Here is an 11,533-nt window from a genome sequence, read left to right as displayed (position 1 = left end):
CATTTATTTTCATTGTGATTAAACTCCAACCCAATAGCCCAGTCAACGTTAAGCCACACCACCTTTACCGTTGGGTCATATTTAATGTTCCACAGTATAGCTACACCACCAGCTATCCTCCCACAAACCATTCTCATGCTGAGATCGGTAGTGGACTCTCCAGCACCATGAAAGTTCTTGTGTAGGGAGTTCAATTTGTCCAGATCTTGCTTGGTCATCCAGGTTTCTTGAAGGCAGACAATGTCACTCTCGCCCAGCAATGTGTCCACCACCAAACGTCTTGATCTATCAGCAGCAGTATGTCCTACTCGGAGGCCACGAGCGTTGTAGGATACAACCCGCATTAATGATCTACCACGGACCCATCAGGGCAGCTGGCCGGTGTGTCTGTCTCCCTGGTCTCTACATATAGGCCTACATTCATCCCAGCATCATGACTGAGCTGAAGCTCGGTACCCTGAGAGCGGGGGGTATTCTCTGGTCGAGCTTTTTTGAAAGTATAGACCAAGGGTAATTACCAAACCACAACTGTCCCACCATTACCCATATGTGGCGCTACATTCCACGCCCTAAAGCACAAAGGCTTTCTGGAATGGATAGGCTAACCAAGCCCCCTCCCTTCACTCCTTGAGTTGAAATAAAGGCCCTTGTGGATCTTGATGGTATTATATTTCAGATTTGGTATCCCATTGGTAATTCTGCAGCATAGATTTTTCTATACAGTTCCAATTTGTCAAGAATATACATTTTTCAATGGTTCGCAATGTTTGGAGGAATCCGCCATTACTGCTTGCAGTTATATTTAGGATTCCTCCGTCAGGAGGAAACCTATTGTTATTGTTAGTTTTATTATTATTATTATTCTTGTTCCATGGAAGTCAATGGCAGCCCCTAGAACACTTCGACAACTTTTTGTGAAATTTGGCACACTCATTAAGGACAGTTGATTCTATACCTACACCAAGTTTCATGTCTCCCATTAGACCACTCCAGCGCCACCAACGGGTCAAAGTTGGACTTGTGTTTACACACGCAACTTTTGAACCGTATGACCCATTTTCAAAAATGAGGTACCATTGGATTCCCTGGTTCAAGCCGAGTTCAACGCACCCCATGGCGTCAATTTCCGGTTATATAGATTTTCCGCTACTTCCGGTTTTATCAAAAACCTTTGAAAGCCTACTCCTCCTACAATTTTTGTCATATCTTCTTCAAAGTTACCAGAGATGATCTTCAGACCAAGCGTCACAAAAGTTATCGAAAATAATTTTGATCCTCACAACCGTTTGTCCGGTACAGCCAATCAAATTCATCAGAAAAGCCGCCAAACAGGATGTGAAGTCCTGTCTCAGCAAATCTTTGAGATATCAACACGAAACTTGGTATATCGATGGAAGACACTACAACATGTTACCGTGTGCAAAGGCAACTTCATATCTCCAAAAATGATTGATATAAAGCAAATTGAACTTATCGCTAACGCTAAAATAATGCTTTACACATCAGCCAGTCAAAAACTGATACTCTGATTCAATCACAAGTTCATATGAAGACTCTTGAGAATGTTTATAACACAAATCTGTGAAAAAGTTGACTGTAAGATCAAAGGTCGATTTTTGGTGAATATTTGAAACATGCTTGCTTGGCTAATTTCTAGCCAAATTTCCAATGAATGTCTCCCCTCCTCCTGCCCGCGCGTGCTCCACATCCTCACACACTCAGCCTTAACTTACACACGCGCGGGCTTGGCAAGACGCACACGCAACATTTCAGGAGAGTGTGGGCTGACCAAGCCCCCACTCATTCCTTGGTTTCTAGCCAAGGCCTTGTGGATCTTGTAATCTTGGATCTCTTAACAAAAGCTGATCTTTTTAGTATTGCATTTCCGATTTTGTATGCAATGGTAAAAAGTTATACAAATCCTGAAACATTGATATATATATATGTATTTATATATATATAAATCTTTATTTCAGACGCCAAGTTCCACATAAAATAACAGACATAGAGCTATAAAAAAGAGAGTAAAACGAAAACATAAAACATAGATAATACAGTGCATAAAAAGTATGAAGACTTTTGTGCCAATGTAGTCTTAAGTTCCAAGTAATCGATAGCAGCTCTTTAGAGGGTTGACCAGGGCCTCTACTATTCAGTTCTCAGACTTGTCCAGTCGACACATGAAACCATACATCAGTTGTCTCAGGAGTGCCTTACAGGTTGGTACGTGCTTAGACAGAAACAACTGACCAGCACTATGCCACCTAGGCACATTAAGTAGCAATCTAAAAGCATCATTGAAACCATACATCAGTTGTCTCAGGATTGCCTTACAGGTTGGTACGTGCTTAGACACAAACAACTGCCTAGCACTATGCCACCTTGGCACATTAAGTAGCAATCTAAAAGCATCATTGTAGGCTACTTTCAGTATCTGTATACTCCTTTACCTGTACATAGACCACAAATGAGCAGTGTACAATGGTGTTATGTAGGTTCTAAACAGGGAACATTTAACTGAATCTGAGCACATAGAAAACGTCCTTAATAACATACTGGCCTGAGAATATATTTTACAGCGCTGTTCAGTGTTTCCCACAGATTAGAAAGCTATATGTGGCGGGGGGGGGGGGGGGGGGGGTGTTGTTTCATGTCAGACCGGGGGGGGGGGGTCGAAATAATTCACAAAATCAATCAACAACAACAAACAAATAATTTCTGCATATGCAGGTAGCGACGCTGCATACAGGGTGCTAAATAACTATTTAACTGGTCGGCTCCATGACGCCGGGTAAGTAGCTAGCTCTTGAAACTTCTCACCAAAACAACGAAGGGGAACCTTCGATTAAGACATGTCCGTCGGTACCTAGCGAAAAGTAGCCTCAACTTTCCTAGACCTTTAGCTACGGCACTAATGCTGAAGGCTCGCTGATGTAGCTGTCGGTCTCACTAGAACGGCGTATGCATCGTTGCTAACGTGTGCTGACGTAGTGACTGTGTGTGTATGTGAGAAAGACGCGTGCGTGAAAGAGACGGAGGGAGAGCAGGGAAAGGAAATGCAGCTGAACGAATACGCTGCGTGTTTTTACCTAAATAGCGATAAAAAAAAATGTTTACGAAACGCAATGTGTGGCGGCCGGTGTTGATTCTGTGCCGCACCGCCACAAATTAGTCTATGTGTGGGAAACACTGCTGTTGATACATATCGTTGTCATCTGTCCAATCATCAGAAATGACATGGCCCAGATATTTTATTTCCTCACAAACACCAAGGGGACTGCCAGATAAATAAAAGGTAGGGAAGGTTAATTTCCTGTCCTGATTACTTCTGACTATCATTATGTGGCTTTTCTTTGCATTATATTTGATATCATGATCTAAGCCATACTGAGAGCACACCCATAGCATCTGTTGCAACAGGCTGAGTGGAACCAGATCATCTGCGTACATCAGATGATTGACAATAGATTCACCAACAAGACAGCCTGTATTTGTCTTATTCAGCTGGCTTGATAAGTCGTCCATATCCATATTAAACAAAAAGGGAAATCAAATTCCTCCTTGTCGAACTCCGTTAAGGAGCTGATACAACATTGTCCCATTTAACATGAAAAGTTTGATTGGCATACCAGAACACCAAAATCCTCACAAGAGGTTTAGGGACACCTCTCGCTATTAGCTTCCTAAACAGTTTTTTATGACAAATTCGATCGAAAGCTTTGTAAGCATCAATAAAGCATAAAAATACAGATTAATTAAGACTTGTGTACCTGAGACAATCTCCTTCAGAGCCTAGATACAGAGATCAGTACCATGTTTTCTTTTAAAACCAAACTGATTGTCTGCAGTCAGAATATACATTTCCAATTTAGCTACCTAAACTGTCCAAGCAACCAGAACTGGTATATCATCTTGTTAGCAAATCAAATTGTTCATAACAGGATCATGTGTCAAGAAGCTAGACTACAAGCTTCCGGCTCCGAAATAACAGTAATACAAGGCTGCTGAGCTTTAAATAAATATTGTCAAACCCTGTCAAAAGTAACATAAAATTTGAGTGAGAGGTTGTTTTTAACATCTGATTGTATAATATGTTGCAGTTGGAGAGTGTAAGCTGTGTTGTTTCTAATACTTGTTGAGTGTACTGTAGACTGAACTGGCTGGTGAAGAGACCATGAGCTGGCTGATGATGGGAGACTGAGCTGGCTGGAGATGGTAGCCCGATCTGACTGGAGATGGTAGACTGATTTGGGATGGGAGATTTAGCTGACTAGTCCCTGAAGCTATTGAAATGGTACTTTGCCTCTGAAGCAACCTAATCCCTACCACGGATATACAGTCAGAGGTTTTCATCCATTTGCCTGTCAGCAGAAACTAGCAACTTGCCAGCTATGTGTGTATCACACACTATACATTTGAGACACGGACTGTCTCTCCACCTTCAAGAGAAGGCTCAAGACGAACTTGTTCCGGGAGTACAATGGTACTTAAGAATGGTTTGCTGAACCCAACGCAAGTTTCCTCAAGGATCACAATGACTCTTGCTTAGACTGTTGCTCTTGTTGGTTAGTGGTAGCTGATTTAAACTGTTGTATTCTATTTGAGTTATTCCTATTTGTATTGCTTTCCTACAGGTACACTTGCACTTAGAGATTAATGTTATGTAATTTTAACTTGTTTAACTACATGCTCTTATGGTTTCTTCCCTTTAGCACTATTTTTTGGTTGTTCACAATATGTACTTCTTGTTTTTGACTACTTGCAATGCTGTGGGGCTATCTTGTTGTTATTATCAGTGACCTATGCACTTTGTAAAGCTCTCTCTTGGAAGTCGCTTTGGATAAAAGCGTCTGCTAAATGAATAAATGTAATGTAAATGTACATTTTTACTTAGTCTCTTTCTGCTAAATGTTCGTTTGGTGTATTTTTCCCTTTTGCATATAATGTTGAATGGGATGTCTAGTTCACTGTGATACACCAACTCTGGTAAGGCTTGAGCATAGGGCTCGAATTGTAGTTGCTTCCTCAGGGAAAGGTTCCCTTTAGGGCTTGTATCTTTGTGTATTACAAGACAAAAGTGAAGGAAAGAAAGTAGTTATTTTAAATCAGATCATTTCTTGAACTATATATTTAGTTATTATAAATAATATTCACATAAAATGCACTTCCAATTAATAATATAGCCTAACAAATATGCTGGTTCAAGTGTAATGTTGCTATGCTTCTTTACGGAATACCTGAATAATACAATTGTTTGACTTGTTTTTATGCATTTGAAGGTCTGTCACCCACTGACAGTATTACCGGCTCACCAAAATGCATGTGAATGTTTACGTCCTACGTTGAATATTGGGGTACACGATTGGTGGATGTTATGAAGGTGTCACGTATATGAGCTCTGATTGGATGCGGACTATAGGTGTCCTGAAAACTTGCCTGTGTCGATAAAGAAACAAAATGTTTGTTTGTTGAAAAATGTGCAGTAACTGGACATGCAAACACATTGTAAAAGGGTTGAAGGAAAGTATTAAAGCGATACAGAAAAATCCTGCTCCTCTATCGCGAGGGATCGTTCTAATGCACGATTTTGAGCTTCAGCACTCCACCTTCAGGACCCAAACAAGAAGACTTATTTCATCTCTGAAGACCTGAAGACAACTAGCGTTACTACTGCAGCCCTTTTCATTTTCCTTGTTGCACTATTTGACCGTGAGTAATCATTACATATAACGACAGTAGCCTACAAAACATGTATCTTAGCGTTATTATATGAATGATAATTGGAAGACTATTTGATATAGTTTTAAGGCGTGTTATTAGCTAACAAGATATTAGCTAATTTGAGCTAGGCTAGGTGAGCTAAGGATTTCTTTGTTTACAGTATGTATTGCAGGCTTGCAAGCTATAAAACTTTTAACATTATTGTCATGTTACGCTGTGGGACCGACATTCGAACGATCACATATTGTGACGCTGCTCATTAACGGGTTACGTTCTACAGTACGTTTGTAACTTGTTTGATAAGATAGCTGTAGTGCTAGCCGTAGCCTAGTGCTAATTGGTTTGAGAAACAGCCATTTTAGAAGGTGTCCGGATAATTTAACTCAAACATTGTGACCAAGGATAGTGCTAACAAAGTGTTAAATAACTCTCGATTTTGTGGAAAATAGAAAACATTTAAGCGAACGTTTGAAGTCGGTCTGAAAGTGGTTAAGTATCAGCGGAAATTCCAGGAATTATTTCATTGTTTGTTCTCGAAACTATATAGCGAAATTTTAAACATATGTAGTCACATACCCCTTAATGCTATTAAAAGGTCAAGGGCTCGTACTAATGTAACATTTTATCTATATATACACAAATTTGTTTTTATAGTCTTCAATCTATCTGCTTCTTAATATCTACAGACTTACATTCGAATGTACACAGTTGAAATAGAATACAGGGAAATATTGGATGTGTAAAGTAAAAAGAGGTTGGTGTCTTGAGAATTCAAACCATCTTATCATGTTCTTAAAGGTCTGTATACTAGAACTGTTGAGCATGAAGTTACAATTATTTAAGATTATGAAATAGTTGTTCAGTAGTGTGGTATGTGGCTTTTTATAGTTGTGATTTTTTCTGTATTTTTTAGATGCCACGTTCCAGCAAACGTTCTACAGCGGCCAAGAAGAACTGGGCTCGTTCAGATCATGAATGCAAAGTAAATACTTGTTTTCAGGTCGCCTTTGTTTACTTTGAAATGGTTATTTGTTGAAGTGTGCGGCACACTGCATGTAGACAATTATCAAGCAACATGACCTGTCACCCCGCAATCACTTTCTTTTTAAACAAGCTCCAAATAGCGATCAACATTTTGACTCCTATATTTATTCCAATATTATACCACAGTTAATAAAATAACTTACTCCTCAAAGTCACGTCAAAGTGAAAGTGTTTTCCCTAGCTCAACAGTGCACTGACGTAAAAAAACAACAATGTCATGTACCTGGAGGCAGAAGGCAACACTGATGTTAAAGTGGTAAAATACATTATTACAGAACTACATGATATTGCGATTACATTTTATTTAACTTAACTAATAATAGGCTTATCGTTTTAATGCAGCCACAAAACGAACAAAACAAGTTGAAAGGGAGATCAGCCAATCAGGGCAAACAAGCTCTTGCCAGAGCAACAATGTCCATTACCTATGCACGTTTGTACAGTATCGTAATTTAATTCACACGACTGCAAGGAAACTACAGATCATCCAAGCACTTTGAAAGGTACATTTTCTTATGTATAATAATCTAATATGTTTCTGTCTTTTCTGATGTTATACTAAAGGTTAACCAATTGTTTTCATCAACGATAAACGTCAACATGTACAAGTTAGCTATACTTTTGAGTAATAGTTTATAGACGTAGCTCTAGGTTAACTTCAATTTAGCACAATAACCTTGAAACAACGTAGATTGCGCTTTTAAAAAGATCATACTTTTATTCTCTCTGGACCCCACTAATATGTTCGTTTACTAAAACAAAGCCGCTACTATATGCATTTTTTCCTCGGTCCCAAACACTGTCACACTTCTGTTTTGCCCTGAACATGTCTTAAGCTGCAGTTTCAATGTTTACTTTTACGGCTAATGGACTCTTCAAACTTGTTATTAATTTATAGTTAATATGGTCTATATACATAGGCAGTGTTTAAAGACAAAGAGCTCAACTTGGGAAAGGCATTTATTATTTTTTCGTACAGTTTAAAGATGTGGTTGCAATGTCAAATCAGTTTCACATTTTAAACAAACTGTGTGTAATCTGTCGATAGATTCAATTTAACATCAACTACGAAGATGCACATCAGAGTAGAAGGGTATATTCCAGGTTTCAGAAGTGAAACAAGGAACGTTTAAGGCATACTTCACTGCTGTACTTCAGGAAGCCACCAAAACACAAAAATGGTCATCTTCAGGACTTCACCCCACAGAAACACAATTGGTTTGTGTGTGATGAAAAAAAATAGGTACTTTGATAATGTTAAATGCGATTTCAAAGTATGCTGTTATGTAAGATGTTGGTTTCATTGTACTCACACTTGTTTGTTTCAACCCCTTTTTCTTTGAAGGAACCCAGTCAAAGTTGCAGACATAATGCTGACCCCATCTCGCCAAAATCAAGGACAGAATGCTATTTTCATCAATGAACGATCCCAATTGACATGTGTGCAAAACTTGGCCTTTTGTTACGATGAGTTTCTTCCAAACAACCAGCAGACCAGATCAATAACGACATCATTTCTGATCCAAGAACACATCGAATAGAAAGTCACTTAAAATGATTTACCATGTAAAAAAAGAAGAAGTAGAAGAAGTGCTATCCTAATATTATACATATAAATAATGCATCTGTTTCAATGTCCTGTAATAGCAAATCATGCCAAGGAACTTGCCATTTGACTTTTTGTAATACTATAATTTGTAACAGATTTCACATGAAACCTTGCAGTAATCTGAATGCATAAAGGGGTTTTACAGTGTGTTGATTTACTAAAATGTTGTTTAAATGTTTCCTGTGTGTGCAGGTAAATGTACTGGTAAAAGTCTTGGAGCAGAGAGAAAAAGAGAAAATCATGACTAGGACCCACAAAGTGATGGACAAACAGTGTATGCTGTGTCTGACATGACTGCCTCCATCATGGTCACGTGTGGGGAAATGATGTGTTGGTGATAGACAAATGGTACACTTTTAGAGATGTGTCTGTCCGTTTTTTCTATAGCAAAGTCCTGCTGACAACCACACCACAAAGCACTTTCAACATTGCTGAAGATTCAGGAGCAGCAAAACATTGGTTAACCTGCTCAATATGATTTTTCATTGGGTGACATGCCTCAAAAAACACAAAATACAAATTAGGTAACAAATGATACTATAGTTGAAATGTGTTTATACTATTTCTTAAATTGTACCCAATGTTTTCAATTACAAACCTTTGTTTCATGTTAAAATGTAGCTGTAATCCTTAATCATGTTGTGTAATATTGTTTTTCACTCAGTGAGATCATTGAATGATTACTAAAGAATAATTTGTTGAGTTTTTGTTTGTGCCTTGTTATCACAATTACAAATCTCCTTGTTTTTGTTCTTGCCTTTTGTTTTCTTATACATCCATATTCATACATAGTGAATCTCTTTTTAAACATCCTCTGCTTTACTTCAACACACTTTAACTGTTGCCATATAGCTAATTAATGCAATGCCTCCTTTCAATTCTAGAACAAATTATTGTTCTGATAAAATCATACATTGACATAAGTGCACATTAGTGCATTACACAGACAGACAATTTTCCACATGATAACTTTCTAATGCAATAATCTAGCTGTAGTGTTTATCTTAAGCTGTCAAGACATATTCATATATTGGAGTCAGATGGCTGAGCAGTGAGGTAGTCAAGCTAGTAATCAGAAGGTTGCCGGATCGATTCCCCACTGTGCCAAATGATGTTGTGTCCCTGGGCAAGGCACCTCACCCTACTTGCCTAGGGGGGAATGTCCCTGTACTTACTGTAAGCCACTCTGGATAAGAACGTCTGCTAAATGACTAAATGTAAATATTCTGCTTTGTGAGACAGTACGTAAAAAACAAAACAATCCAGTCAGTGACAAAAGGATTTTGCAATAACTGACTGCAATAAAGGATACAAACACACATTTTAATTGCACTTTCAATTGAAATTCACATTACAGTTATATAGACAATCCCAAAAATACATTCCAGGAAATTGTGGCCTGACCAAGCCCCCACTCATTACTTGGCTTGAAACAAAGACCCTTGTGGATCGTATTGGTGTTGCATTAAATGAGTTTATCCCATTGGTATATGTGCAGCATGGATTATTCTTAACAGTGACAATTTGTACAGGAAATACATTTTTCAATGGTTCGCAATGTTTGGAGGAATCCGCCATTACTGCTTGCAGTTATATTATTAGGATTCCTCCGTCAGGAGGAAACCTATTGTTATTGTTAGTTTTATTATTATTATTATTCTTGTTCCATGGAAGTCAATGGCAGCCCCTAGAACACTTCGACAACTTTTTGTGAAATTTGGCACACTCATTAAGGACAGTTGATTCTATACCTACACCAAGTTTCATGTCTCCCATTAGACCACTCCAGCGCCACCAATGGGTCAAAGTTGGACTTGTGTTTACACACGCAACTTTTGAACCGTATGACCCATTTTCAAAAATGAGGTACCATTGGATTCCCTGGTTCAAGCCGAGTTCAACGCACCCCATGGCGTCAATTTCCGGTTATATAGATTTTCCGCTACTTCCGGTTTTATCAAAAACCTTTGAAAGCCTACTCCTCCTACAATTTTTGTCATATCTTCTTCAAAGTTACCAGAGATGATCTTCAGACCAAGCGTCACAAAAGTTATCGAAAAGAATTTTGATCCTCACAACCGTTTGTCCGGTACAGCCAATCAAATTCATCAGAAAAGCCGCCAAACAGGATGTGAAGTCCTGTCTCAGCAAATCTTTGAGATATCAACACGAAACTTGGTATATCGATGGAAGACACTACAACATGTTACCGTGTGCAAAGGCAACTTCATATCTCCAAAAATGATTGATATAAAGCAAATTGAACTTATCGCTAACGCTAAAATAATGCTTTACACATCAGCCAGTCAAAAACTGATACTCTGATTCAATCACAAGTTCATATGAAGACTCTTGAGAATGTTTATAACACAAATCTGTGAAAAAGTTGACTGTAAGATCAAAGGTCGATTTTTGGTGAATATTTGAAACATGCTTGCTTGGCTAATTTCTAGCCAAATTTCCAATGAATGTCTCCCCTCCTCCTGCCCGCGCGTGCTCCACATCCTCACACACTCAGCCTTAACTTACACACGCGCGGGCTTGGCAAGACGCACACGCAACATTTCAGGAGAGTGTGGGCTGACCAAGCCCCCACTCATTCCTTGGTTTCTAGCCAAGGCCTTGTGGATCTTGTAATCTTGGATCTCTTAACAAAAGCTGATCTTTTTAGTATTGCATTTCCGATTTTGTATGCAATGGTAAAAAGTTATACAAATCCTGAAACATTGATATATATATATGTATTTATATATATATAAATCTTTATTTCAGACGCCAAGTTCCACATAAAATAACAGACATAGAGCTATAAAAAAGAGAGTAAAACGAAAACATAAAACATAGATAATACAGTGCATAAAAAGTATGAAGACTTTTGTGCCAATGTAGTCTTAAGTTCCAAGTAATCGATAGCAGCTCTTTAGAGGGTTGACCAGGGCCTCTACTATTCAGTTCTCAGACTTGTCCAGTCGACACATGAAACCATACATCAGTTGTCTCAGGAGTGCCTTACAGGTTGGTACGTGCTTAGACAGAAACAACTGACCAGCACTATGCCACCTAGGCACATTAAGTAGCAATCTAAAAGCATCATTGAAACCATACATCAGTTGTCTCAGGATTGCCTTACAGGTTGGTACGTGCTTAGACACAAACAAC

At 38.6% G+C, this 11,533-nt stretch overlaps 1 long non-coding RNA gene across 6 annotated transcripts; it reads left to right on the top strand.

Moving 5' to 3' along the window:
• The first annotated feature begins 5,555 nt into the window (after positions 1–5,555).
• On the top strand, positions 5,556–9,120 carry LOC124462748. Of its 6 annotated transcripts, XR_006955478.1 has the most exons (5): positions 5,685–5,709; positions 6,635–7,021; positions 7,108–7,268; positions 7,814–8,008; positions 8,111–9,120. It is a non-coding gene; the product is annotated as an uncharacterized LOC124462748 (long non-coding RNA). The 6 variants fall into 6 exon arrangements; XR_006955477.1 differs by lacking the exon at positions 7,108–7,268 and having other exon boundaries at positions 5,600–5,709; positions 6,635–6,703; XR_006955476.1 differs by lacking the exons at positions 7,108–7,268; positions 7,814–8,008 and having other exon boundaries at positions 5,556–5,709; positions 6,635–6,703.
• The last annotated feature ends 2,413 nt before the right edge of the window (positions 9,121–11,533 follow it).

This window comes from Hypomesus transpacificus, unplaced genomic scaffold (assembly GCF_021917145.1).
Source record: "Hypomesus transpacificus isolate Combined female unplaced genomic scaffold, fHypTra1 scaffold_242, whole genome shotgun sequence".
NCBI lineage: Eukaryota > Metazoa > Chordata > Actinopteri > Osmeriformes > Osmeridae > Hypomesus > Hypomesus transpacificus.
This window is presented reverse-complemented; position numbering and strand designations above follow the sequence as displayed.